The 27,634-nt window shown below is 38.0% G+C and overlaps 1 pseudogene; it reads left to right on the forward strand.

Moving 5' to 3' along the window:
- The first annotated feature begins 21,360 nt into the window (after window positions 1–21,360).
- Window positions 21,361–24,669, forward strand: LOC100996050 (T-complex protein 1 subunit alpha-like; annotated as a pseudogene).
- Window positions 24,670–27,634: the final 2,965 nt, after the last annotated feature.

Consider the following 27,634-nt stretch of genomic DNA (forward strand, 5'->3'; position numbering starts at 1 on the left):
GATAAGGAGTCACTTTCTTTCCTAGAGTAATTTTGAAGAAATCAAGTTTTTGTTGCAGGGACTATTGAGAACTGTTATAATATTAGCTTCCACATTGAGCTCCCTGCTTCTAGTCTTTTCTTGAATGTTTAGTTCCTGAAATACTGGAAGGACTTGAATAGGAGACATGTTCAGTTTTAAGGTAATCTCATTCTATGGATCCCAAGGGTAACAGTGGAAAGTAGAATTATGCATCCTAGGTTGCCTATTGTCTTGCTATTCATCAGGCAAATAGCTTTTCATTTCCATGGAACATTGCTATCATTTTAGTGTCTGTAGGAGAAATCGCTCTAACAATTTCTGTACCTGGACAGAACACTAACAAACATTTCATGACACAAAGTCTGACTACCTCATAAATTGAAATGCTAGTCAGTGGATAAAACTTAAAAATGCAGCTCAAAAGTTTTGATATAATAAACGTTCCTTTATTTCTCTTGAAAATTGTATAATCTTATGACTTCTAGTGGAGGTATTGTTTAATTGCTTTTCTCAAACGTCATGATCATTTTAGAACACTGCATAATACCATTTGGCATCTGTTTTCTTTCATGAAACCATTTTCCCTAATAACCTAAAACTCCCTCTGAGCCACAATGTGTATTTTTTTAATATTAACATGAAACTCAATTTTAGAGAAAGAAATAGCAAAGCACAATTGCAATTCATATCCCCAAAATTTGTGCTAACTTATGTTTTTTGTTTTTTTCTTTTTTCTTATCTGTTGTGGCTTAACAGTAGAACAACAACACAAAGCAAAATCAACAATACCAATAAGGAAAACACTAAAAAATTGCTGACAGAAAAATACAAAGAATACTTACTCCCTGACTTAGTGCTAAATGTGTCCTAGTTAAGATGGTACATAGTCCACTGGTGTGTGGAAACCACTTTCATTTGTCACTGTCAATGGAGTCACACAGAATTGCAGGAAATTCTAAGAGTACATCTCAGCATGCTTCAAACTGTCCTGATTTATCCTTTGTCTGTGAGCAAGGAGGCACTCTCAACTGAAAGCTCAAGGTTGTTTCCTGCACTTAAAAATCTAGTTCAAGGAAAGAATGAAGCTGTAATGCAATATTTGAAATGCAAAATCCTGGCAACGAAATCATAGTTTAAAATCCAGTTCCCTCAACATTTAGTAAGTATAGAAATTACTCTAAACACACGCACACACTTAAATGAATATCTTTAAGAAATTAATTTCACTTTAACTAAAACTTAAACAACAAATAAATGAAGAGATAATTTTTTATAATACCAGGGTCCCAAACAAGCCTAAGCAGTGTTCTCTCTAGGTCTTAAGTATGTCTGACTTCAGCCGGAGCTCTGTAGGAATGGGATTGCCAGGGATCCATTTGTGTAAAGAACACTGGATCCCCCCTGGGGAAGCATCCATCTTAAGGAAAGGGCTAGACATTATACTCAAAAGATTATAAAAAGAATAATACCTTAGGACTGGAGGAGTAGGGGTGATTTGTACAACACAGAATTTCTCATCTAAATCGCCCTCCCAGTCAGCACTCCCTACTCCAGAAGAGTTTGAACCTCAATCTTAAAAGAGATTAAATAAAAAAATAAACAAATAGGGGTTCCAAAACGGCTGAATAGGAACAGCTCCAGTCTATAGCTCCCAGTGTGAGTGATGCAGAAGACAAGTGATTTCTGCATTTTCAACTGAGGTACCGGGTTCATCTCACTGGGGCTTGTTGGACAGTGGGTGCAGCCCACAGAGAGTGAGCCAAAGAAGAGCAGGGCGTCGCCTCACCCAGGAAGCACAAGGGGTCGGGGAATTCCCTTTCCTAGCCGAGGAAAGCCATGACAGACGGTACCTGGAAAATCAAGACACTCCCACCCTAATACTGTGCTTTTCCAATGGTCTTAGCAAACGGCACAACAGGAGATTATATCCTGCGCCTGGCTCAGTGGTCCCACACCAACAGAACCTCACTCACTGCTAGCACAGCAGTCTGAGTCTGCTAGCACAAACCTCAGTAGCTGATTTGATCAAGTGGAAGAAAGGGTATCAGTGACTGAAGATCAAATGAATGAAATGAAGTGAGAAGAGAAGTTTAGAGAAAAAAGAGTAAACAGAAAAGAACAAAGCCTCCAGGAAATACGGGACTATGTGAAAAGACCAAATCTATGTTTTGATTGATGTACCTGAAAGTGACGGGGAGAATGGAACCAAGTTGGAAAACACTCTGCAGGATATTATCTAGGAGAACTTCCCCAACCTATCAAGGCAGGCCAACATTCAAATTCAGGAAATACAGAGAATGCCACAAAGATACTCCTTGAGAAGAGCAACTCAAAGACACATAATTGTCAGATTCACCAAGGTTGAAATGAGGGAAAAAAAGTTAAGGACAGCCAGAAAGAAAGGTCAGGTTACCCACAAAGGGAAGCTCATCAGACTAACAGCAGATCTCTTGGCAGAAACTCTACAAGCCAGAAGAGAGTGGGGGCCAATATTCAACATTCTTAAAGAAAAGAATTTTCAACCCAGAATTTCATATCCAGCCAAACTAACCTTCATAAGTGAAGGAGAAATAAAATACTTTGCAGACAAACAAATGCTGAGAGATTTTGTCACCAACAGGCCTGCCTTACAAGAGCTCCTGAAGGAAGCACTAAACATGGAAAGGAACAACCAGTACCAGCCACTGCAAAAACATGCCAAATTGTAAAGACCATCGATGCTAGGAAGAAACTGCATGAGCTATTGAGCAAAATAACTGGTAACATCATAATGATGGGATCAAATTCACGCATAACAATATTAACCTTAAATGTAAATAGGATAAATGCTCCAATTAAAAGACACAGACTGGCAAATTGGATAGAGTCAAGACCCATCAGTGTGCTGTATTCAGGAAACCCATCTCACGTGCAGAGACACACATAGGCTCAAAATAAAGGGATGGAGGAAGATCTACCAAGCAAATGGAAAACAAAAAAAACCAGGGGTTGCAATCCTAGTCTCTGATAAAACAGACTTTAAACCAACAAAGATCAAAAGAGACAGAGAAGGTCATTACATAATGGTAAAGGGATGAATTCAACAAGAAGAGCTAACTATCCTAAATATATATGCACCCAATACAGGAGCACCCAGATTCATAAAGCAAGTCCTGAGTGACCTACAAAGCGACTTAGAGTCTCACACAATAATAATGGGAGACTTTAACATCCAACTGTCAACATTAGACAGATCAACGAGTCAGAAAGTTAACAAGGATATCCAGGAATTGAACTGAGCTCTGCACCAAGTGGACCTAATAGACATCTACAGAACTCTCCACCCCAAATCAACGGAATATGCATTCTTCTCAGCACCACATCACACTTACTCCAAAATTGCCCGCATAGTGGAAGTAAAGCACTCCTCAGCAAATGTAAAAGAACAGAAATTATAACAAACTATCTCTCAGACCACAGTGCAATCAAACTAGAACTCAGGATTAAGAAACTCACTCAAAACCACTCAACTACATGGAAACTGAACAACCTGCTCTTGAATGACTACTGGTTACATAAGGAAATGAAGGCAGAAATAAAGATGTTCTTTGAAACCAATGAGAACAAAGACACAACATACCAGAATCTCTGGGATGCATTTAAAGCACTGTGTAGAGGGAAATTTATAGCACTAAATGCCCATAAGAGAAAGCAGAAAAGATCTAAAATTGACACCCTAACATCACAATTAAAAGAACTAGAGAAGCAAGAGCAAACACATTCAAAAGCTAGCAGAAGGCAAGAAATAACTAAGATCAGAGCAGAACTGAAGGAGATAGAGACATGAAAATTCCTTTAAAAAAATCAATGAATCCAGAAGCTGGTTTTTTGAAAAGATCAATGAAATTGATAGACCGCTAGCAAGACTAATAAAGACGAAAATAGAGAAGAATCAAATAGATGCAATAAAAAAATGATAAAGGGGAGATCACCACCGATCCCACAGAAATACAAACTACCATCAGAGAATACTACAAACACCTCTACGCAAATAAACTAGAAAGTCTAGAAGAAATGGATAAATTCCTCGACACATACACCCTCCCAAGACTAAACCAGGAAGAAGTTGAATCCCTGAAGAGACCAATAACAGGCTCTGAAATTGAGGCAATAATTAATAGCCTACTGACCAAAAAAGGTCAGGACCAGACTGATTCACAGCCAAATTCTACCAGAGGTACAAAGAGGAGCTGGTACCATTCCTTCTGAAATTATTCCAATCAATAGAACAAGAGGGAATCCTCCCTAACTCATTTTATGAGGCCAGCATCATCCTGATACCAAAGCCTGGCAGAGACACTACAGAAAAAGGGAAATTTAGACCAATATCCCTGATGAATATCGATGCAAAGATCCTCAATAAAATACTGGCAAACCGAATCCAGCAGCACATCAAAAACTTATCCATCATGATCAAGTGGGCTTCACCCCTGGGATGCAAGGCTGGTTCAACATACGCAAACCAATAAATGTAATCCAGCATATAAACAGAACCAAAGACAAAAACCATATGATTATCTCAATAGATGCAGAAAAGGCCTTTGACAAAATTCAACAACCTTTCATGCTAAAAACTCTCAATAAATTAGGTATTGATGGGACGTATCTCAAAATAATAGGAGCTATTTATGACAAACCCACAACCAATATCATACTGAATGGGCAAAAACTGGAAGCATTCCCTTTGAAAACTGGCACAAGACAGGGATGCCCTCTCTCACCACTGCTATTCGACATAGCGTTGGAAGTTCTGGCCAGGGCAATCAGGCAGGAGAAAGAAATAAAGGGTATTCAATTAGGAAAAGAGGAAGTCAAATTGTCCCCGTTTGCAAATGACATGACTGTATATCTAGCAAACCCCATCGTCTCAGCCCAAAATCTCCTTAAGCTGATAAGCAACTTCAGCAAAGTCTCAGGATACAAAATCAATGTGCAAAAATCACAAGCATTCCTATACACCAATAACAGACAAACACAGAGCCAAATCATGAGTGAACTCCCATTCACAATTGCTTCAAAGAGAATAAAATACCCAGGAATCCAAGTTACAAGGGATGTGAAGGACCTCTTCGGGGAGAACTACAAACCACTGCTCAACGAAATGAAAGAGGACACAAACAAATGGAAGAACATTCCATGCTCATGGGTAGGAAGAATCAATATCGTGAAAATGGCCATGCTGCCCAAGGTAATTTATAGATTGAATGCCATCCATCCCCATCAAGCTACCAATGACTTTCTTCACAGAATTGGTAAAAACTACTTTAAAGTTCATATGGAACCAAAAAAGAGCCCACATTGCCAAGTCAATCCTAAGCCAAAAGAACAAAGCTGGAGGCATCATGCTACCTACTTAAAACTATACTACAAGGTTACAGTAACCAAAAGAGCATGGTACTGGTACCAAAACAGAGATACAGACCAATGGAACAGAACAGAGCCCTCAGAAATAATACCACAGATCTACAACCATCTGATATTTGACAAATCTGACAAAAACAAGCAATGGGGAAAGGATTCCCTATTTAATAAATGGTGCTGGGAAAACTGGCTAGCCACATGTAGAAAGCTGAAACTGGATCCCTTCCTTACACCTTATACAGAAATTAATTCAAGATGGATTAAAGACTTAAACATTAGACCTAAAACCATAAAAACCGTAGAAAAAAACCTAGGCAATACCATTCAGGACATAGGCATGGGCAAGGACTTCATGACTAAAACACAAAAGCAATGGCAACAAAAGCCAAAATTGACAAATGCAATCTAATTAAACTAAAGAGCTTCTGCACACAAAAAGAAACTACCATCAGAGTGAACAGGCAACCTAGAGAATGGGAGAAAATTTTTACAATCTATCCATCTGACAAAGGGCTAATATCCAGAATCTACAAAGAACTTAAACAAATTCACAAGAAAAAATCAAACAACCCCATCAAAAAGTGGGTGAAGGATATGAACAGACACTTCTCAAAAGAAGACATTTATGCAGCCAACAGACACATGAAAAAATGCTCACCATCACTGGCCATCAGAGAAATGCAAATCAAACCCAAAATGAGATACCATCTCAGGGTTAGAATGGCAATCATTAAAAAGTCAGGAAACAACAGGTGCTGGAGAGGATGTGGAGAAATAGGAACACTTTTACACTGTTGGTAGGACTGTAAACTAGTTCAACCATTGTGGAAGACAGTGTGGTGATTCCTCAAGGGTCTAGAACCAGAAATACCATTTGACCCAGCCATCCCATTACTGTGTATATACCCAAAGGAAAATAAATCATGCTGCTATAAAGATGCATGCACACGTATGTTTATTGCGGCACTGTTCACAATAGCAAGGACTTGGAACCAACACAAATGTCCATCAATGATAGACTGGATTAAGAAAATGTGGCACATATACACCATGGAATACTATGTAACCATAAAAAATGATGAGTTCATAACCTTTGTAGGGACATGGATGAAGCTGGAAACCATAATTCTGAGCAAAGTATGGCAAGGACAGAAAGCCAAACACCACTTGTTCTCACTCACAGGTGGGAATTGAACAATGAGAACACTCAGACACAGGGTGGGGAACACCACACACCGGGGCCTGTCTTGTGATGGGGGGCTGGGGAAAGGATAGCATTAGGAGATATACCTAACGTAAATGACAAGTTAATGGGTGCAGCACACCAACATGGCACATGTATACATATGTAACAAACCTGCAGGTTGTGCACATGTACCCTAGAACTTAAAATATAATAAAAAAAGAAAAAATAATAATAAACAAATAAAAACATGATTTTGTAGTCCTCTCAGTGAATTATGAAGAGATCATGAACCTGACGATATTACTTTGTAGCTTATGTTATGAATTTAGCCAAAACAGGAGAAGGAGACTTTATTTGAAATTACTGTGGATTACTGCTGTGGAATATTCAAATATAGAATAGGCAGAGTAGCTTGAACCATCGATTGAACTGGTCACCATCTGGAGTGAAAAAGGACAAGGCCTCACCACTTGGAAGACATCAGTGTCTCTCAGTGGGAGTTGAGAGGAGAAAAATGGCAAGTTCAATAAGTGTGTATAAGAATCTGATTATCTAAAACGGAACCAGCAGTGTTCATAAATAGGTAGGGAATTCCATTGGCAAAAGTGCAGGAAGAGGCATTACTGTTTTGTGACCCTATTGGTACATTGCTTTCCCCTCAAGGCCAAAGTGGCTTCGGAAACATGCCTACCTTTTCATTATAAAAGGAGTCTTCATTTTAATAAAAGATTCATCTCAGAGTTATTTAGAACAGTGACACTATAATTGCTTTTACCAAAAAGTTTGAGCTAGAGACAATTTTTCCAGAACTTATCTCCATGAATGAGGACATTTTGCACTTTTGATTGTCATGGCAATCATCCATGGGAAAAAAAGATTGGAAACTAGTGACTTTTATTTGAAGATTACTACACTGAGTAAAAAGTAATTTTGCTAGAAATAAAAATGGACACATACATGCCTCTTCTCTTCCTATATCTGAAAGTGTCTGGGTAGCATACTTGTGGATACCAGAGCATGAATGAAGCATCACTTCATAATTTACATAATGAAGAAATCAACTACTAAGAGAATAACTTTTTGAGAATAATTTAATAGAAATGGTGCATGAAGATAGCTGCCCAATTTTTATAATGGTGTCAATATAGAATATTAAATTTTTTATGTGTGTCTTTTCACAGAGGACTCAATTTTTTTTGATATAATTTGCTAACTTTCTCACTATTAATTAAAAAGGTTTTAGTGTTAAACTGGAGACTAATAAGTTCATCTGATCAGAGTTGTTTAAATTATCATATATTATTTCTCTTCTTAAGTGTTTATGATCCTGTTCATGAAAATTTTTAAAAAGGGAAGGTTCCAAATGGCTTAACAAATGAGAAAATAACTAAAGGTGGGAAAATAGAGCTAGAAGATAGCAGAGGTGGACATTCAGTCCATTACTTATATACGTTAGGTCAAGACTACCATGTTGCAACTTGATTTTCATTTCTCCTATTTGTACCATCCTCATTTCCTGCCTTGTTCTGGATTAATTTTACTTAATTATGTATATTGGCTTTTTAGTCCTGCCCTTTTGATTAGTTTTTATTTTTCCACAGAGATTACAATGTATATTCTTAACTTATAACAGTCTACATTGGATTTTATCATTTCACAAAATAAGAACCTGAAAACAATAGAATGCCATTATATCTCCTTCCCTTTGTGCTATTATTGTCACAAATTTTACTTCCACAAATGTTAAAACTCCAAAATCCACAGTTAACTTTTTTTCCATGAGCAGCTAATGGTCTTTAAAAAAATTGTACACATATTCCCAAATATTTACTTTTCCCTGTGACTCTGAATTAGTGCTAATTATTTCGGAATCCCGAAAGACTACTATGATTCATTAGTAAAAATGGAGAGTGACAATTATTACTGTTTTTCTTTTGAATATGTGTCTTTTTACTTTGGGCGAGTTTTAAGATTTTCTTCTTTACCTTTTTTTAACCCTTGATTTTTTAGTAGATTGATTATAATGTTTCTATATGTGTTCCCTTTTTTGAATCTATGAGTTAATGTCTTACTGATTCTGAAAAATCCTTTAACATAATCTATATATATATACGTATATGTGTATATATATATAATATTTTTTTCTTTTTTTTTTTTTTCGAGACGGAGTCTCCCTCTGTCGCCCAGGCTGGAGTGCAGTGGCGTGATCTCAGCTCACTGCAAGCTCTGCCTCCCGGGTTCACGCCATTCTCCTGCCTCAGCCTCCCGAGTAGCTAGGACTACAGGCGCCCACCACCACGTCCTGCTAATTTTTTGTATTTTTAGTAGAGATAGGGTTTCACCATGTTAGCCAGGATAATCTCGATCTCCTGACCTCATGATCCGCCTGCCTCCAAAAGTGCTGGGATTACAGGCGTGAGCCACTGCGCCCGGCCGATCTATTTATATATTTTGTTTGCCTCATTCCCTCTCTCTCTTTCAATGTGTGTATGCATACATGCATGTACATATGTATGTATATGTATTTATATATACAGTTGTCCTTCCATATTCATGGATTCTGCATCCATGGATTTCATAAACCAAAGATTGAAAATATTTTTTTTTAAAAATTGCATCTGTGCTAAACACGTACGGACTTCTTTTCTTGCCATTATTCCCTAAAGAGTATAACAATGATTTAGACAGCATTTACAGTATTTTAGGTATTATAAATAATTTCGTGATTTAAAGTATACAAAAGAATGTATGTAGGTTATATGCAAACACCACAGCATTTTGTAACAGGGACTTAAAGATTTCTAGATTTTAGTATCCACAAGAAGTCCTGGAGCCAATCCTCCACAGATGGTGAGGATGAACTGTGTATGTAAAATATGTGCGTTTTTATGTATATATATTACATTTTTTGGTGGTTCTGTTTGGATAATTTCTATTGACTTATCTGAGTTTACTGATCTTTTCTTCTGCTCTGTTATGTCTGTCATTGACCCTATTATATGAATTCTTCATAGGGTATATTATACTCTCAGTTCCAGAAATTTCCCTTTGTTTACTTCTTAATTTTTTTTTATTTCTCCGCTGAGATTCATTATCTTTTTTACTCATGGTATCTACCTTTTAATCTTATTTCTGCAACATATTTATAATAGGTATTTTTAAGTTCTTGTTTTCTAATTCTTGCACCTGGATTTTCTGTGAGTCTACTTCACTGAACAGTTTTTCTCTTCTGCTGGATGGTATATTCCTACTTTGGCTTATATGAAAATTATTTTGATATGTTAGATATTGTGTATAAAAAAGTAGAGATTGAAATAAATAGTATTTAGCTCCAGAAAGTGTACAATGTTTCATCTGTCAGGGGTTAGGAGCTGATTTCTTCTCATTATGAATTAACCTAGGTCAGGATTGGGCTGTATTTAATTTCAGTTCACCACCAGTTACAAATGCCCTCAGAGCAGATTTAGGTTACTTCTTCCAGCAAGGCTTGAGTTTTAGGCACTTTGAGACTACACTTAACTCAACTTTTCTGCCCAGCCTGCAGTATCCTGTACCATGGAATATAGCCAGTGGTGTGCTGGTAAATGCTTAATGAACTGTCCTAAAAAGAAAGTCTGATTTGCAGCATCTGCTGATGTCTGTAGTATGAACGCTGCCACCATGTGCAGTTTCAGTCTACTGACATGTTACTGAATGCAGACTCAGGAAGAGACATACATAATTGGTTCTCATGCACTGGTACGGGCTTCATCAATCACTGGATATTCCTTTTTGCTTAACAGCTCCTGCAAGCAGCCACACACTCAGTAAAAAGAAGAAATCCGTTGGGGAAACAATGGGCAAGGTGAGCTAGTTCTGTCTGGGGCTTCTTCAGTGTCTCATCTATAGCATATCCCACAGGGTTATTAAATTTTAGCTGGTTTCTTCAGGTTGGGGCAAATTCTCCTGGTGTGTGGTGGGCTTACTTCTCAGTGCCCTGTGACCCCAAGAAATGAAAAACCTTCCAGACTGTGCTCACGTAGGGATTGTCCCTCTCTGGGTTTTGGTCACTGAGGTGTCTGTGCGTCTTTATCTCTCTGATGAATTTTTAAAAATATGATTTATAGTTTATTCAGTATTTTCTTAAATTTCTATATTATAGCGAGATTATTTCTTGTTGATGATGACGAACAATATGTCAGAAATTTTCAGCAAATTGGTCCAATGTTTTTCTGTTTATAGTAATTAAAGGAGGTTATATATGGTTTTGACATTCAATACAAAGTGAACATTTAATTTTTCATTCATTAATTCACTATTCATTTTCCAATATATATTGATTAAACCTTGGATCTATATACTCATTATTAGTAAATGTGTAGAATTTAGTCACGAATTCTTTATTTCACAACTAAGCTTAAACATACCATGTAGTGAAACAAAATAACCTAACTGAAAGGTAGCATAGTAAGGAATTCTTGTTTAAAATAAATAAAGAAATAAAAATGTATACATGTACACAGTTTGAAGATAAAAATGGTTGTTTACCTTACAAGGTCTTGTATGAAAAACAGTAGATCCCACTGTTACCCTGACTTCCTGCTGCTCAGAGACAATTAAACTTTCTGATCATTATTTATTTATTGTAATTTCTCTAAAGAACATGCTTTATATTGGTACTTCTTGGTTTTCCACTTTTAGAATTTATCTACTATCTTCCCACTCGGAAGATTTGCTCTTTTCTATTGTTCTGTTTACTACATGTACTAATTTCTTGTGTTTTTCTGAGTAACTGTCTTTAAAAAAAATCCAGTCACTTTGTCTTTTAAGGAGAGTTTAGTGTATTTATATTTACTATGATAACAAATATATTTGATTTATTTATATCATTTTATTTTGTTCTTTTATCGTTCTACATTTTCTGTTTCTCTGCCCTCCCTCATTTCTTGCGTCTTTTTGGATTAGATATTTCGTTTTTCTCATGATGCTTTCCACCTCCTCTGCTAGTTTGAACATTATTAAATCTGTGGCAGAGACAATGCTGTGTTCAAGTCCTATCTTACATTCCTCTTTCTGGGTGCCCAGAAACACTGTTTCTTTATCTTTCTTATAGTTATATTGGGAAGTTTCAGGCCCATAAACTGGCAAATAAAATTGTTGTCTACTTTCTAGAAGTTGCTCTAGGTATTTTAGAACAAATAATTTAACAAGTCTGGAATTAATAGCTCTTGCCACCTCAAAAATAATTCAGTAATCTTTGACTGTTCTAATTCCAGACACCTTCTTCCCTGCCCCCCCAATTTAAATGCTAACTTAACCCAATATTTCAATTTTTGCTTTCTTTTTGTTTAACCAGGTTAATTTCTATTATTCTTTTCCTATATAGTCAATGTTTGTTTAGATCCCCACATATCTACCCATCATCTTTATTTTTTTCCCCACATCTTCTACTTAGTATGAGGTGGTGATGGTTAATTTTATGTGTTAACTTCACTGGGCCAAAGTCTGCCCATATATTTGGTCAGAAATGATTCTGGGTGTTTCTTTGAGGATGTTTTGAATGAGATTAATATTTAAATTGGCAGACTAAGTAAAGCAGATTGTTTATCCTAATTTTGGTGAACCTCAGCCTATCAGTTGAAGGCCTAAATAGAACAAAAAGTCTGACCATTCCCCAAGCCAGAGGGAATGCCTCTTGCTAGACTGCTTTCAAACAGACTGGTTTTTGTCATGCCTCTGGACTTCAACTGAAACTTCAGTTCTCCCTGGGTTTCATGCCTGTCGGCTGTTCTGGAATGTGACCATTGGCTCTCCTGTTGGTTGTTGGCCTTCACAATTACTTGAGCCAATTCCTCATAATAAATCTCTCTCTCTCTTTCTTTCTCTGGAAAGATGGACAGATAAATAGGTAGAGATAGATATATAGAGATAGATAGATTGATAGATAGATGATAGATAGAGATATAAATAGTGAAGTTTATTTTTAGCTATCAGGCTGACTGGATTAAGAGATCCCTATATAGCTGATCAAGCATTATTTCTAGGTGTATCTGTGAGAGTGTTTCCAGAGGATATTGGCACATGAGATGCCATACTGAGTGGGAAAGATCTGTCCTCAATGTGGGCAGGCACCATCCAGTTGGCTGGCAGCCTGGATAGAGTAAAAGCCAGAGGAAGGCTGGGTGCAGTGGTTCATGCCTGTAATCTCAACATTTTGGGAGGCTGGGTGGGTGGATCACTTGAGATCAGGAGTTCGAGACCAGCCTGGCCAACATAGTGAAACCCCACCTCTACTAAAAATACAAAAATTAGCTGGCATGGTGGTGTGCGCCTGTAATCCCAGCTACTGGGGAGGCTGAGGTCTTGGGATTATTTGGATGCCAGAGGCAGTGGATGTAGTGAGCTGAGATCACGCCACTGTACTCTAGTCTGGGTGACAGAGGGAGACTACATCTCAAAACAAACAAACAAACAAAACAAAACAAAACAAAATAAAACAAAGCAAAACACTAAAAGGCAGAGGAAAGGAAGTTTTTTTTCTCTTGCCCTCGGATATCAGAACACCATTCCCTCTGGCCTTTTGGACTCCAAGACATGCACTGGTATCCCCCTGGGTTCACGGTCCCTCAGCCTCAGGCTGAAACTTATACAACTGGCTGGCTTACCTAGTTCGGAGGCTTTTGGACTTGGACTGAGCCACACTACTGACATCCCTGGGTATCCAGCTTGTAGATGGCCTGCCCTGGGATTTCTCAGTCTCCAGAATTGCATGAGCCAATTATCCTAATAAATCTCCTATCTATCTATCTATCTATCTATCTATCTATCTATCTATCTATCATCTATCTCTATCTTCTATTTATCTCCTATGAGTTCTCTCTCCCTTAATAACCCTGACTAATACACACACACACACACACACACACACACACACACACACACAGTTGATTCTGTTTTTCTGGAAAATCCCTGAGTAATACACATAAGATTTTTTTTTTCTGACTGAAATACACATATTAAGCTTTTATTAGAGATTGTCTTTTTGCAGCAAACTCAGTTATTTTAATTGAATATACCTTATATATTGTAATTTGTGAAAGATAGTGTCACTCTAATTCATGAGAAATAGTATCACTTGAAAGATAATTTCAATATAGACTTATAGGTGACTAAAACTGCCTACTCAAGCCTGGGCAATGGCAGACACCCCTCCCCCCCCGCTATGCTCCAGTGTCTCAGGTCATTCTCAGACTGCTGCACTAGCAGCGAGAATTTCAAGCCAATGGATCTTAGCTTGATGGGCTCTATGGGCATAGGACCCACCGAGCCAAGCACCGGAGGGAATCTCCTGGTCTGTCGGTTGCAAAGACAGTGGGAAAAGTGCTGTCTCTGGGCAGAAGTGTACCATTCCTCCCAGTACAGGCTCTTATGGCTTCCTTTGGCTAGGAAAGGGAAATACCCTGACCCCTTGTGCTTCCTGGGTGAGGCGATGCCCCATCCTGCTTCAGCTCACCCTCTGTGGGCTGCACCCACTGTCCAACCAGTCCCAATGAGATGAACCAGGTACCTCAGTTGAAAATGCAGAAATCACCCATCTTCTGTGTCGTTCTTGCTGGGAGCTGCAGACCAGAGGTGTTCCTATTCTGCCATCTTGCCAGAATCCTAAATTTTCAAGCTTATAAAAGATATGATTTTATCATCTTCTGGCCTCTGTTAGTTTATTATGAAGTCAGCTGTTACACTAATCGTAATTTCCCCTTTAGATCATCTCTCTGTGATGTTCTGTGGTTTGTTCATAATGTTTCTTGGCATGGTTGTTTTTATTTGCTTGGGATTTTTTTTTTTTGCTTTAATGTTTTTCAACAATTCTAGAAAATTCTACGGTGTTGCACCTTCAGATATTACCTTCTCTCCATTTCTAAATTGTCTCCTTCTGGTATCGTAATTAGGTATGTTGATCTACATATTTTATCTTCTATGTCCCTTAACTTCTCTTTCATGTTTTCCATCTTTTGGTCTCTATAGGTTGCATTATAAATAATTTTTAAATTTTTAATTCTACAGTTCTCTCTTTAGCTATATTTAATTGGCTTTTATCTCTTACATTTCATTTTTAATTCATATTTGGTTCTTTTTTGTCTTTTTATGGTCACTTGTATCTTGCTCATATTTTCAAGTCATTTTTGTGTCTTAAACCATATTAGATGTACCTATTAGATGGTAGATAATTTCAGGAATTTAAGTATTTCCTAGATGGCGTCTGATGTCTGTTGTTTGTGATTTTTGGCTGTAAACACATGACCCTTGGAACATAGTCTTCAAGAATTTTTGGGGAACTTAGTTGAAATTTCATTTCTTTGGAACAAAGTTTCAATTGCTTCTGCTAGATGTCTTTGGCCACATTAAATTAAATTTCTAACTTAAGGGCATTTCCCCTACCTTCCAGAGACCCCACCCGACAGGTTGAATATGGGGACAAAAACTTGTCAGGGAAGTCTTTGTATTCATCAGTTTTCAGGAAAGATTCTATCCATTTCAACCACAGGATAAAGATAGGCAAGTTTCCTTGCTGTCTTTTTCTGCACAGAGAGCTTATTTCTTGTTTATGTTGTACAGATTGTATAAGCCTATGGTACTCCAGTTTTATGTCTAGTTCCCTTATTAGAATGTTCTAAGCCTTGAGTAGACCCTAGGCTTTATTTTCTTTATCCAGAATTCTTATTATCCTTCAAAACAGAAGTGTGTCAGCAGATACTATCAGGCTTTGGCATGCACCAACATCTGGAGTTTCCACCTTCAGTTAATTTTTTGTCATTGCTAGTTCAGGGACTTGTTTAGAATTGTTTTTAAAATACTTTCCTCAGCTTTTAAATTTGTTTTAATATGTGTTTAGGGCATATTGTTTGATCTCTGCCAGATGCCAGGTGAATGATGATAGAAATTTCTCAATAAAGCTGGTCACAAGTCTTTGCTATTGTGAATGTCCAACAATGATAGACTGGATTAAGAAAATGTGGCACATATACACCATGGAATACTATGCATCCATAAAAAATGATGAGTTCATGTCCTTTGTAGGGACATGGATGAAGCTGGAAACCATCATTCTCAGTAAACTATCGCAAGGACAAAAAAACCAAACACCGCATGTTCTCACTCATAGGTGGGAATTGAACAGTGAGAACACATGGACACAGGAAGGGGAACATCACACACCGGGGACTGTTGTGGGGTGGGGGGAGGGGGGAGGGATAGCATTAGGAGATATACCTAATGCTAAATGATGTGTTAATGGGTGCAGCACACCAACATGGCACATGTATACATATGTAACAAACCTGCACATTGTGCACATGTACCCTAAAACTTAAAGTATAATAACAATAAAATTTAAAAAAAAAGAAAAAAAAGCTGGTCACAAAGCACATCATTTGCCATGACCAATTGCACTTTGCAAAATCAATTTCTTTAATCAAAAGATGGGCAGTTTTTATTGCCAATGATATTTAGATTCAGCAGACTAAATACTTAGATAATGTACTTCTGACAGTGATTGGAAGGACCCTTTGACAAATTGTAACAGATAAGTATGTTATTTATGTGTTTATATGGCAAGAAAATGAACTTTTTCACTTTTAAAATTGTTAACTAATGCATTTAGTCTTTACAACAGTTCCTGTATAAATGAGGGAGATATTAATTTTGTAAAGACAATAATTATGATGCTGTTTCTGATGTCCATGTGAGCTTATTTAGGTCTTTAATATTTTGAACCTATTGACTACATATTTTTACGGCATATTTCAGCTTTGTAACTAACAAGATCAGAGCTATAAAATGCAAATGAAAAATAATTATATTATAGTTAAAATGATGAATTTAGTAAATTCAGGCTGTTTAGGGTCTTTAATTGGTACTAGGGACTCCCAAATGTGTATAAAGGCACCAGAATGGATCTCAGGGATCTGGATCTGTCTCTGATCTGTGATGGAAGTAAATTGCCTTACCTTTCAAGATCCCAGCTGTAAAATATCAACATTGTATTTTTTTCTAAAGGATTAAATCTTTCATAGAAATAAAAGTTTCAATTACGTTAAAATTTACATTGTGCATGTGTAATCTAAGAGAAAAATTAATAAATAATTAATAAATAATAAAATATTATAAACCTACCACAAAGTAACTAAAGTTTCTACTGTTTCAGTCAAGGTTTTTTATCTGGCCTTTCTGATTGAAATAAACATTTTCCTGTCAAGTTGGTTTGTTTAATCTTGATAGGTCTTATTTCCTACTAAGGACAAAACAGGCCGGGCGTAGTAGCTCACGCCTGTAATCCCAGCAATTTTGAAGGCGGAGGCAGGTGGATCACGTGAGGTCAGGAGTTCAAGACCAGCTTGGCCAACAGGGTAAAACCCCATCTCTACTAAAAATACAAAAAAAAATAGACGGGCATGGTAGTGTGCCTGCAGTCCCAGCTACCCAGGAGTCTGATGCAGGAGAACTGCTTGAACCTGGAGGCAGAGGTTGCAGTGAGCCAAGATCGTGCCACTGCCCTCCAGTCTGGGTAACAGAGTGAGACTCCATCTCAAAAAAAAACAAAAAAAAATTTTTAAAAATTAAAAAAAGTAAATTTGCCTGGAGGAAGGGAAATAGATAGCTACAGAAGGTATGATTTTCTTGTATGTGGTAACACAAAGCTAAAGAAAGTTAATGCAGTGAATATTTGGCTTTAGGTTAAAAAATATATTGCTTGACTAATGATGAGTCAAATCCATCAATATAAAATCTGTAGGAAATAAATAAAAATTACTACATTTAGGTTCACTAATTCAGCCTCATAAGTATATTTTTAGGAGAACAGAACCTGAAATGATTAAGACAGAAATAGAGGGATTTTTAAGTGACAAAGTTATTTGCTTTTTAAAGACAATAATGGAACATAGTCTAATGATCCGATTAAATTTTGGGATTCAGATCATGGGACACTGGTCCCTTTTTCCTTTGTACAGTTCCTGTCATGGCTGACTTGCTGTATTCCATTCTGATTGCTAAATTATTAGAGGTTCATTTACTTCTCACAAATAAGTGAAACATGGTACTGGGATTGGGCAAACATGTCCCATTAAAATGATTAGTAAATCTTGGCATATTTAGCCAAGAGTAGAAAACAGATTGTATAAAAACTTACACTAATTACTTCTCATTTCTTTCACATCTTATTATTGTTGAATTTTCACAAAAGTAAGTTGTTTGTCCTCTCTTTTTCATTTACCCTAACTCCATTGGCCATTGCATGTGATCTCATGGCTTCAAATACCATCTATATACTGGTAACTGTCACATGTATATCTCTATCCCTGGCCTCTCCCAGGAACTCTAGAGTCTCATATTCAACTGTTCACTTGATTTTCATATGGATGCATAATACATGTTTCAAACATAATAATAAAACTCCCTTTTTTTGATTGCCTTCATCCCCTACATCCAAACCTGCTTCTTATGCATTCTTCCCCATATAAATTAGTGACAACTAATCCTTCATCTGCTCAGATCAAAACTGCTGAAGTCATGCTTGATTCCACTGCTTCTCTCTGATCACTGCAGAAGGGACATGAGGCATGGCAGATTTGTGGGAAGAAGAAGGAGGATAGGCATAGATAAAGGAGGAGCCAGTCTTATTTTAGAATATGTATAGGAAGCCTTAGAAAGTGCATGTTAGGAAGAGACATTTGACAGTGAAGACTCATCACTAGATGTGCCTTTCAAGGAGAGTCCTGCAGTTCTGGACACTTGCTGCTCATGTCAGGTCTGTGGCTGAAGGAGAGAAGGGCATGATAAAAATTACATTCTAAAATGGGTAGCCTCCTCTAGGAATTGTTGGTTCAAGATGTTTGAGAGTCTGACTCTACGAATACCCTGGAATATTGGCAACTATGAGGCACACAGCGATGCCTGTTTTTGGTGACACTGAGAACAAAGCTGCTAATGATGGCTTCACCCACACTTTGCAATGCAAAACCCAACACCTGTGACTGTTCAGTCTTCTGTTATTGTGAAAGTAATTATACTATTCATGGAACACAATAATCTGCAATATTTCTCAGAGGAATAAAAAAATTTTACCTCTCTTGGTTTAATTTCCAGAGCAAAATTCAACATCTTTACTGCTTTACAGGAAAAACCAAACTAAAATAAAAAACACACTGACAACTAAGATGAGCAGAAGATGGCTATGGGTCTCATTAAATATATTTAGTTTTAATTTTCCTTCTCATTTGTCTTTTGTATAGATACAGTGTGTTTTAACAACTGGTATTTAATCTACTATAATTGTTCATTGTTCCATGCATAAAAAGTTCTTTCATTTCCCATATACTGACAGTGCCCTTGCATAAATATGCTACAATTGATGTAGCAAAATTGGCTGTTCATTTGCCTTGATATTTACTATTAGGGCCCACTGAAATACAGGATGTGCCAAAGTTTACTTGAGTCTAATATAAATGTGACTATGGCTAAATATCAAGCAAACAAAGACAGGTGCAAAAATTCTTTTGTTACTTATTATATCAAAAGCACTTAATACTTTACATATATTGTCTCATTAATCCTCAAAAATAACCTCAAGTATAAATTACTTGTTTCTATTTTGTAAATGAGGGCAATGAGTTTTGTGGAAGTTTCAATAATTTGTTTGAGGACACACAACTAATAAATGGTAGAGCCTAAAGTTTAAACCCATCTTTTCACTTTTCTTCAAAGCCCTTAGTTACTACACTGTGATGCTTCTCCTCCCACAAAAAGGAAAGAATAAAACAAAAAAAGTGTCATAAAGAATCATAAAGAAGGCTGAGTTGCCTTCCTTTTTAGGAGGCCTGGAGAACATCCAGGGTGAGGGTAGACAGATAGAGGAAGTCTGAGAAGACAAAGAGTTGAGACATCTGCGACTTTTACTTGAATGTTTGCAGGCTTGTGGCCACGACCTTAATGAAAGTGAAAAAGACAATATGCAAAGATGGAGGGATTTAAATGAAAACACATTCCCAGAATATTGCTCGGGACAAAGATGTTTTGCTATGGTCTTCATGGACAAGGTTGTTGTTCACTACCACTCCAGCAGACTCATCAGCAAGGTTAGTGGAAGAAAAAAGGCAATGATGTTTCAACAGGTCAACTTATAACAAGGACTAGAACCCAAGTGGATTTACAGCTAGGAAGAAGTGGGTTGGGTTGACTGACCACATAATAACCTAGGTATACTGAGTGGGATACATGTTTGTCCCAGTTTAATTAAGGATCTGATTGAAATAATTGGCTTTTAGATATTTTAAGTTTGCTTGGACTGAAATGAAAATTCCCAAAGTTTTGCCATTAATTAACATGGCAAAGTAGTTTGAGATCATAGCTTCTCTCTGGCTTTTAAGATCAAAATTTTTCTTGCCTTATTATTGCCAAAAGAGTCCATTAGGTAAGGGAAAATAGCAAAAGTAATAGGAGGTCATTGCCATATTAATTGTGATTTTTCTGATAATTTGTTTAAAAAGAAATATAAGTAACTGGCAAAATAAAAAAAGAGTTTGTGTCTGTCTGCCTGGTGTAAATAATACATTATATTGTTTCTGTGGGTTGTGAATAAACAGTTCAGTACCTTTTCAGTATAAATGCTTAAGGAATTACATAAGAGTCCATAATGCCAAGTTGTAAAAGCTTAGACCAAAAAAAGCTATGTTTAAGTTTTATAATGATTAGGAATCATTCATTCAAAACCAAGACAAAGGTAGGCCTTGTCATCCTCACTGTCATTCTTGTGGAAGTGAAAATTGTTTCCTAAATTAAACAAAGTAGTTTATTTGCAGACACATGTTGAAACCACACATATACATAAGAAACAAATGCTTTAATGATGTTTCTTTCTTTTTGGAAGTTGGAAATGGTATTAGTTTAATACGGCTCATGTAACATATTATCAGAAAGTTGGTGCCTTCCAACCATGGAAATTTATTCTCTCACAGTTTTGAAATCAAGTTGTTGGCAGGGCCATGCTTTCTCTGGAGGCTCTAAGGGAGGATTCTTCCTTGCCCTTCTCCTACCTTCTGGTGGCTGCTGATAATTCTTGGTGTTCCTTGGCTTTTAGATGAAATCAATCTCTGCCTTGACGTCATATGGCCATCTCTTTATATGCCTCTGTCTTGTGTCTCAATTTCCATCCTGTCATGAGAATACTCGTCATTATATTAGGGCCCACCCTAATACAGTATGACCTCACCTTAACATGATTCATCTGCAGAGACCCTATTTCCAAAAAATGTCATATTCATAGGTACCAAAGATTATCACTTGATCATATGTTTTGGTGGACACAATTCAACCAGTACAGAAATTCAGTAGAAATATTATACTATTAGTTATTTACATAATTCTGTGGTCTAGATCCCAAATGTATGACTCTGCTTTTTGTGTATTTCCATTCTCATCAGCTTTCTCTCTCAGGTACCCTGAAGCAAGTGTCCCCTCATCCTCTAGTTTTTACAAAGTGAAAAACAAAGAATCAGAGAAATCTTGGACCAAGAGCAGCATATTAGCATTTGGGGCCTAGAGTCTAGTCAAAAAAACAGAAATCTTGGCAGTTATTTTAACCGAGAGAATTTAAGGAATTGGGAGCTGAAAAGGCAAAAAAGAAGCATGGAGGTGACCCAGATCTAGTAAATGCTGGAGGAACAAAGGGAAGTGGTTGGAATAGGTACTTGGGAAAGGGGCTTAACAGAGTTGGGACTCAGACCCCTATTGGAGGTAACATGGGGCCATCAGTGCTGGTGTCTTTAAAGGGTACAATGAAGCTAGTTCTATGAGTGTGGAAAAATTGGAAGCCAGATCCACTGCCACTGCTCAGGTGAACTGCTTTGCTGTGGTGAACCTGGTGGGAGCAGTGTCCACTTAGCAAGGAACACATGTCTTTTCCTTCTGCCTACCCTCAGCATCCCTTCTTGTACCTTCTTTAGGGAGAGCTGAACTGGGAGACATCCAGCAAAGGGGAGACAATGGTTGGAAGAGTCCCAGACCCAGCATCGCAATGCAAATGTGGAAAGGTGGGTTTGGAGCTGAAAGATATATCTCAATAATCAGCAGATGCAAATTTACAGGGCCAGATTTTCAGATTGGAAAGATTAACTCACACTGAAAGTTGGTAGAAAGAGGGGAAATGGGGAAACTAATGAGAACTGGAGAGAAACACGCAGAGGAAGTGGGAAAGGGAAGAAAGACTGACTTTTCAGGAAGTGTATTAGAATGGATAAAGTTGATTGATCACCAACATCAAATATTTTTAAACCCTAAACTGAGAGTTTTATTTTTATTTTCTATTTTTTATTTATTTTTATTTTTTAGAGACAGAGCCTTACTCTGTTGCCCACGCTGGAGTGCAGTGGAGTGATCATAGCGCACTGTAACCTCCAACTTCAGGAATTGAGAGTTTTGAACTTAAACACTTTAGATGGAGATGAGAACATGAAGGGAAAAATCTCATCTTCTATTCAAGAAGGAAATAAATAGATCCAGGTGGAATTTCTTCCATGGCCTGGGAAGCTGCTGTGTATAAATTCCACAAGCAGGGGGACCACTACTATTAACTGTTATATGCTGATGTACTATGCACTGAGGGGAATACAAAACAAATAGCACATGTACAATCAATTGATGTGAAAATCAATGCATTAGGACTTCAGAGAACAAACAGACTGCACCCCATATTGAAGTGTTTCTCAACCTTTTTTTTTCTATCATTACCCCCCTAAGGAGCTTTCAGACTTTTCCCCCCTATTTATTCCCTCCTCCCATAAAACGTTGATACTGTGGATACATTGCACATCTCTTTATACACTGGTCCTTTGGAGAGCCATGAAGCATTGCAATGTCTAAGTTCCTCCCTCCCATGCCCTCCAAAAACAAATTTTTGCCCAAGTTAAAAATTCACACTAGCTTTCCTGCCATGTCCTGCGGCCAAGCATTGGGGGAGCTGGGAAGCTGGTGTAGGGGTGTTACCCAGCAGCCCCTGCGGCGTCATGCGGGTCGGCTCCACGCATCACTGCTCTGGTCGCTGGTTGGCTGAGGTGAGATGATACTGGTTGCCCGCAGTGTGTGTGAGTGGAAGTCAACGTATACCCCTGCGTTGAAGATGGAGGGGCCTTTGTCCGTGTTCATGTTCGGGGACCAAGACCACAGCAATGGGGAGGTGGTCCGCTCCCAGAACGTTATGGCTTAAGCTTCAATTGCCAATACTGTGAAAATTTCTCTTGGTCCAGTTGGCTTGGATAAAATGTTGGTGGATGATGTTGGTGATGTAACCATTACTAATGATGGTGCAGCCATCCTGAAGTTACTGGAGGTAGAACAATCCTGCAGCTAAAGTTCTTTGTGAGCTGGCTGACCTGTAAGACAAAGAAGTTGGAGATGGAACTACCTCAATGGGAAGCCCTGCATTATATCCGTTAAAACTTAATTATCAACACAGATGAACTGGGAAGAGATTGCCTGATTAATTCCACTGAGACATGGATGTCTTCCAAAATTATTGGAATAAATGGTGATTTATTTGCTAATATAGTAGCAGATACTGTACTTGTTACTACATACACAGATATTAAGAGGCCAGCCTCGCTATCCAGCCAATTCTGTTAATATTCTGAAAGCCCATGCGAGAAGTCAGATGGAGAGTATGCTGATCAGTGGGTATGCACTCAGCTGTGTGGTGGGATCCCAGGGCATGCCCAAAAGAATTGTTAATGCGAAAATTGCTTGACTTAACTCTAGCCTGTGAAAAAACAAAAATGAAGCTTTGCCATATTGTCTGGCTCTGTGTCCCCACCCAAATCTCATCTTGAATTGTAATCCAAATTGTAAGTCCCATATGTTGGGGGAGGGACTCCATGCTGTTCTCATGATACTGAGTTCTGACAAGATCTGATGGTTTTATAAGGAGCTGTTCCCTTCTCCCTCTGCGCTTCTCCTTTCTGCTGCCATGTGAAGGACATGTTTCCTTCCTCTTCGGCCAGGATTGTAAGTTCCTGAGACTTCCCAAGCCCTGTAAAACTGTGAGTCAATTAAACCTCTTTCCTTTATTAATTACCCAGTCTAGGCAGTTCTTTATAACAGTGTGAGAATGGACTAATATACTTGATGTACAGGTGGTCATTACAGACCCTGAAAAACTGGACCAAATTAGACAGAAAGAATCAGATATTATCAAGGAGAGAATTCCGAAGATCCTGGCAATTGATGCCAATATTATTCTAATAGCTGGTGGAATTGATGATATGTGTCAAAGTATTTTGTAGAGGTTGGGGCTATGGAAATTAGAAGAGCTTTAAAAAGGGACCTTAAATGCATTGCTGAAACTTCTGGAGGGACTGTTCTGTCAACCCTGGCCAATTTGAAGGGTGAAGAAACTTTTGAAACTGCAGTGTCAGGACAGGTGGAAGAAGTGGTACAGGAGAGAATTTGTGATGATGAGCTGATCTTAATCAAAACCAGTAAGGCTTGTGCATCTGCATCAATTATCTTACATGGGGCAAATGATTTCGTATGTGATGAGATGGAGCACTCTACATGATGCCCTTTGCATAGTGAAGAAAGTTTTGGAGTCAAAATCCATGATGCTAGTTGGGGGTGCTGTAGAAGCAGCCTTTTCCATATACCCTGAAAACTGTGAAACCAGCATGGAGTCTCAGGAACAGCTTGCTATTGCAGAGTCTGCAAGACCTCTTCCTGTTATTCACTGACAGTTAATGCTGCCCAGAACTCCACAGATCTGGTTGCACAGTTTAAGGGCTTTTCATAATGAGGCTCAAGTTAACCCAGAATGTAAAAATCTAAAATGAATTGGTCTTGATTTGAGAAATGGTAAACCTAGACACAACAAACAAGCAGGGGTGTTTGAACCAACCACAGTTAAAGTTAAGAGTTTGAAATTTGCAACAGAAGCTGCAGTTACCATTCTTCAAATTGATGATCTTATTAAATTATACCCAGAAAGTAAAGATGTTAAACATGGAGGGTATGAAGATGCTGCTCATAACTGGGGCCCTTGATGTTCTGAAGCCCTTGATAACTGATCTGATGTCTCTTTGATTTATAACAATGTTAGATGCAATTGTCTCGTACCTTGAATTGAGTATTATACATTAAAGTATAGCAAGCTGTCAAAAAAAATTTACACTATAGTGGTGCCTCACCCAGATTTTCTTCACTGGTTGTTCCCATGTCCCCTAGCTGCTCTGAGAACTATTCTAGGAGAATTCTGTAGAGGATTGCCTTAGGTAAAAGGAAACTATCTCAATTGAAGTGTTTATACTGCAGGCTCCCACCAAAGCCAGTGGCCCATAACTCACTAATACTAGGGCATGAAAGATTGACCACCCCCCCTCAAGGAAGAAACAGCTCTGTGATAAAATTCATATTTAGCAGCTCCCTGTGGGATAAAGTAGAAGCTAATATCTAGGCAGGACCCATATTTGCTTACCTTTCCTCTCTTGTTCTGTCTTGCTTCCTTCCTTAACTCCTCTTCTGTAGAGAGCATACCCTCATTAAATTAGTTTTACAAGAATCTCAATCTTAGATGCTACACTTGAAAACCTGAGTTAAGACACACCCCTAGTAACTGGAGTCACTAGGAGGTTTCATGAAGAAACTTCATCTTAAAGGAAAGGTGGAAGCTAAGTGAAAAGGAAGGAGTGAATGAATTATGTAGGCATCACAATGAGCAAAGATGTGGAAGGTTTTAGAGATGGTGAAAAGATTGGCTTGGCTAAAGCAGAACATTATTAGGGTAGCCTGAGGCTATTTCAGAGCTTGGCTATCCTATCTGTTGCAGGGAGGTTAGTAATCGAAGAGTTTTCTGAAGAAAGCAAAGCAGTTCAATTTGTTAACATCAGGGAATGACTTACTGCATTCCTGCCTGCTCACTTGAGCATGGGAAGGTCAGGCAGACACACACATGGATAGTCCAAGGGTGATGAAGGATATTGTAACAAAATTCAAATTGTATGCTTCACCCAGGACACAAGAGTATAGAGAAAGAAGTGGCTGGTGTAATTAGTGATCATCCAGATCCTGAGTGATAAAGGAAGGTAAAGTAGAGATTTAACATAGAATTTGGAATTTGATGCCATTTATAATAATAATCTATATTACTGCATTAAAGCTGCTGCATTGTAGTGGAATTAGGTGAAAAGGGGATAGCTGTATAAGACAACCTTTTCAAGAATTCATCTTCAGAGAACTGACATTTCCAGAAGAGCTAGCCCAGAGTTTGTCAGATGCTCTTCTTTTGGACAAATGAGCTTCCTGGTGAGTTTCATTCTGCTTTTTGAGACAGAAAAATCAAACTAGCTCACAGATTTAATAAAAGGCCGATGAGGGATCTTCACTGAGAATCTCTATGGATCCATTCATTTTGTGACTATACCTGAATATTTGTGAAATACTTGTTATGAACTATTATGAGCTAGACATTCTGCTGGGTGCTGGGCAGACAATGACACAGACTTGGCCTTCAGGAAGCCTACAGCCTGATGGACAGCTACGCACAATGATTTTTGATCTTTGAAAGGAAAGTGACAGAAGTTTGAGATCACTGCCCAGGTTCATGGTGCAGTTGGGAGAAGGGGGGAGTCAGGGTTCTAAAAGATCCTTGAGATAGTAATGTCTGCAGGTCATGTCAGAGATTTGGGTTATTAGCTAAAAGCAATAGAAAGACTGACCAGGGGAAAGTTGTTGACAAGAGGAGGTCTGAGGTTTGTGAAGACCATTCTAGCAACAGAATGGAGAAATGTTTGGACGATGCTAATCTAATAGAATTTCTTCCTTCTTTCCTTTCAAAGGATCTCTTCATGTTTATATTTAAATCCTGGTCTCTTAGATTAATATTCAAAGACTCTTTGTGAGCTGTCTCTGCCTCTCCTACCACTTTAATCAGTCACTGCACCTTCTATTACAGTTTACACATCTGGTTTCCAATCAGAATTATGTGCAGACATGTTACAGTGTTCAGATTCCCAAGTCCCATCCCCAGAGATTTTGTTCCATTACTTGCAGGTTTAACTTAAAAATTAACATTTTTAAACAGTATCCTAGGCTCAGTACCCTAGAGCAGTGCTGTCCAAACAGAACTTTCTGTGATGATGGAATTGCTCTATATCTTCACTGTCCAGTAAGGTGTCCATTAGCCACAGGTAACTATTGAGCAATTAAATATGGCTAGTGCAACTGAGAACCTTAATTTTTATTGTACTTTATTTAATGAATTTAAACTTAAATATCAACATGTGGCTGGTGAGTATCAAATTAGACAGTTGAAGTTTAGACTCCAGTCTCAGATGCTTCCTATGTGATAGCTGTACTCAACATGCAGTTTCCTGCCTTGGGATCTAGGCACATTATCCCCACTCCAGGAGCCAGCTCTCCCCTAATCACCACCCTCCTTCCTACATGATCCACTTCCATGGAACGTACAGGTTTCTCTTCCAAGAACCTCTCCTTGAGACCCTCAGGTCCAGATTAGACACGCCTGCTCAGATATCATAAACTTATGCCTGTTGGTATCTCCAGCACCTTGAAGACTCCTGAATACAGCACTCTCTGCACACGCTTTTATAAATAAATGAAAAAATAAAGAGGCAGACTCACTTAACTGAATCAGGCATGAGTAGATGTTGGTAATTAGCAGATAATGGTTTTTTGTACTGCAAATTTGCTATATAAGATTCCACAAAGCTGAGCTCCAGAGAATTAAACTGTTAATGATCTTTAGCTGCTAATAAGGTCAATGTCATGTCTCCAATTCCTTTGTGGATAAGTTAATTTTGTAATGTTTGAAGGAAACATGGTTTTGGGGTTAAACAAATTTCAGAGCCTGGATTAAAATACCTGCCCTGTCACTTATTAGCCATATCAGAGAAGATGTTAAGTTACATGAAATTTCCTTTTTTTTTTTTTTTTGAGACAGAGTCTCACTTTGTTGTCCAGGCTGGAGTGCAGCATCACAGTCTTGGCTCA

The sequence above is a fragment of the Pan paniscus genome, chromosome 4 (genome assembly GCF_029289425.2).
Source record: "Pan paniscus chromosome 4, NHGRI_mPanPan1-v2.0_pri, whole genome shotgun sequence".
NCBI lineage: Eukaryota > Metazoa > Chordata > Mammalia > Primates > Hominidae > Pan > Pan paniscus.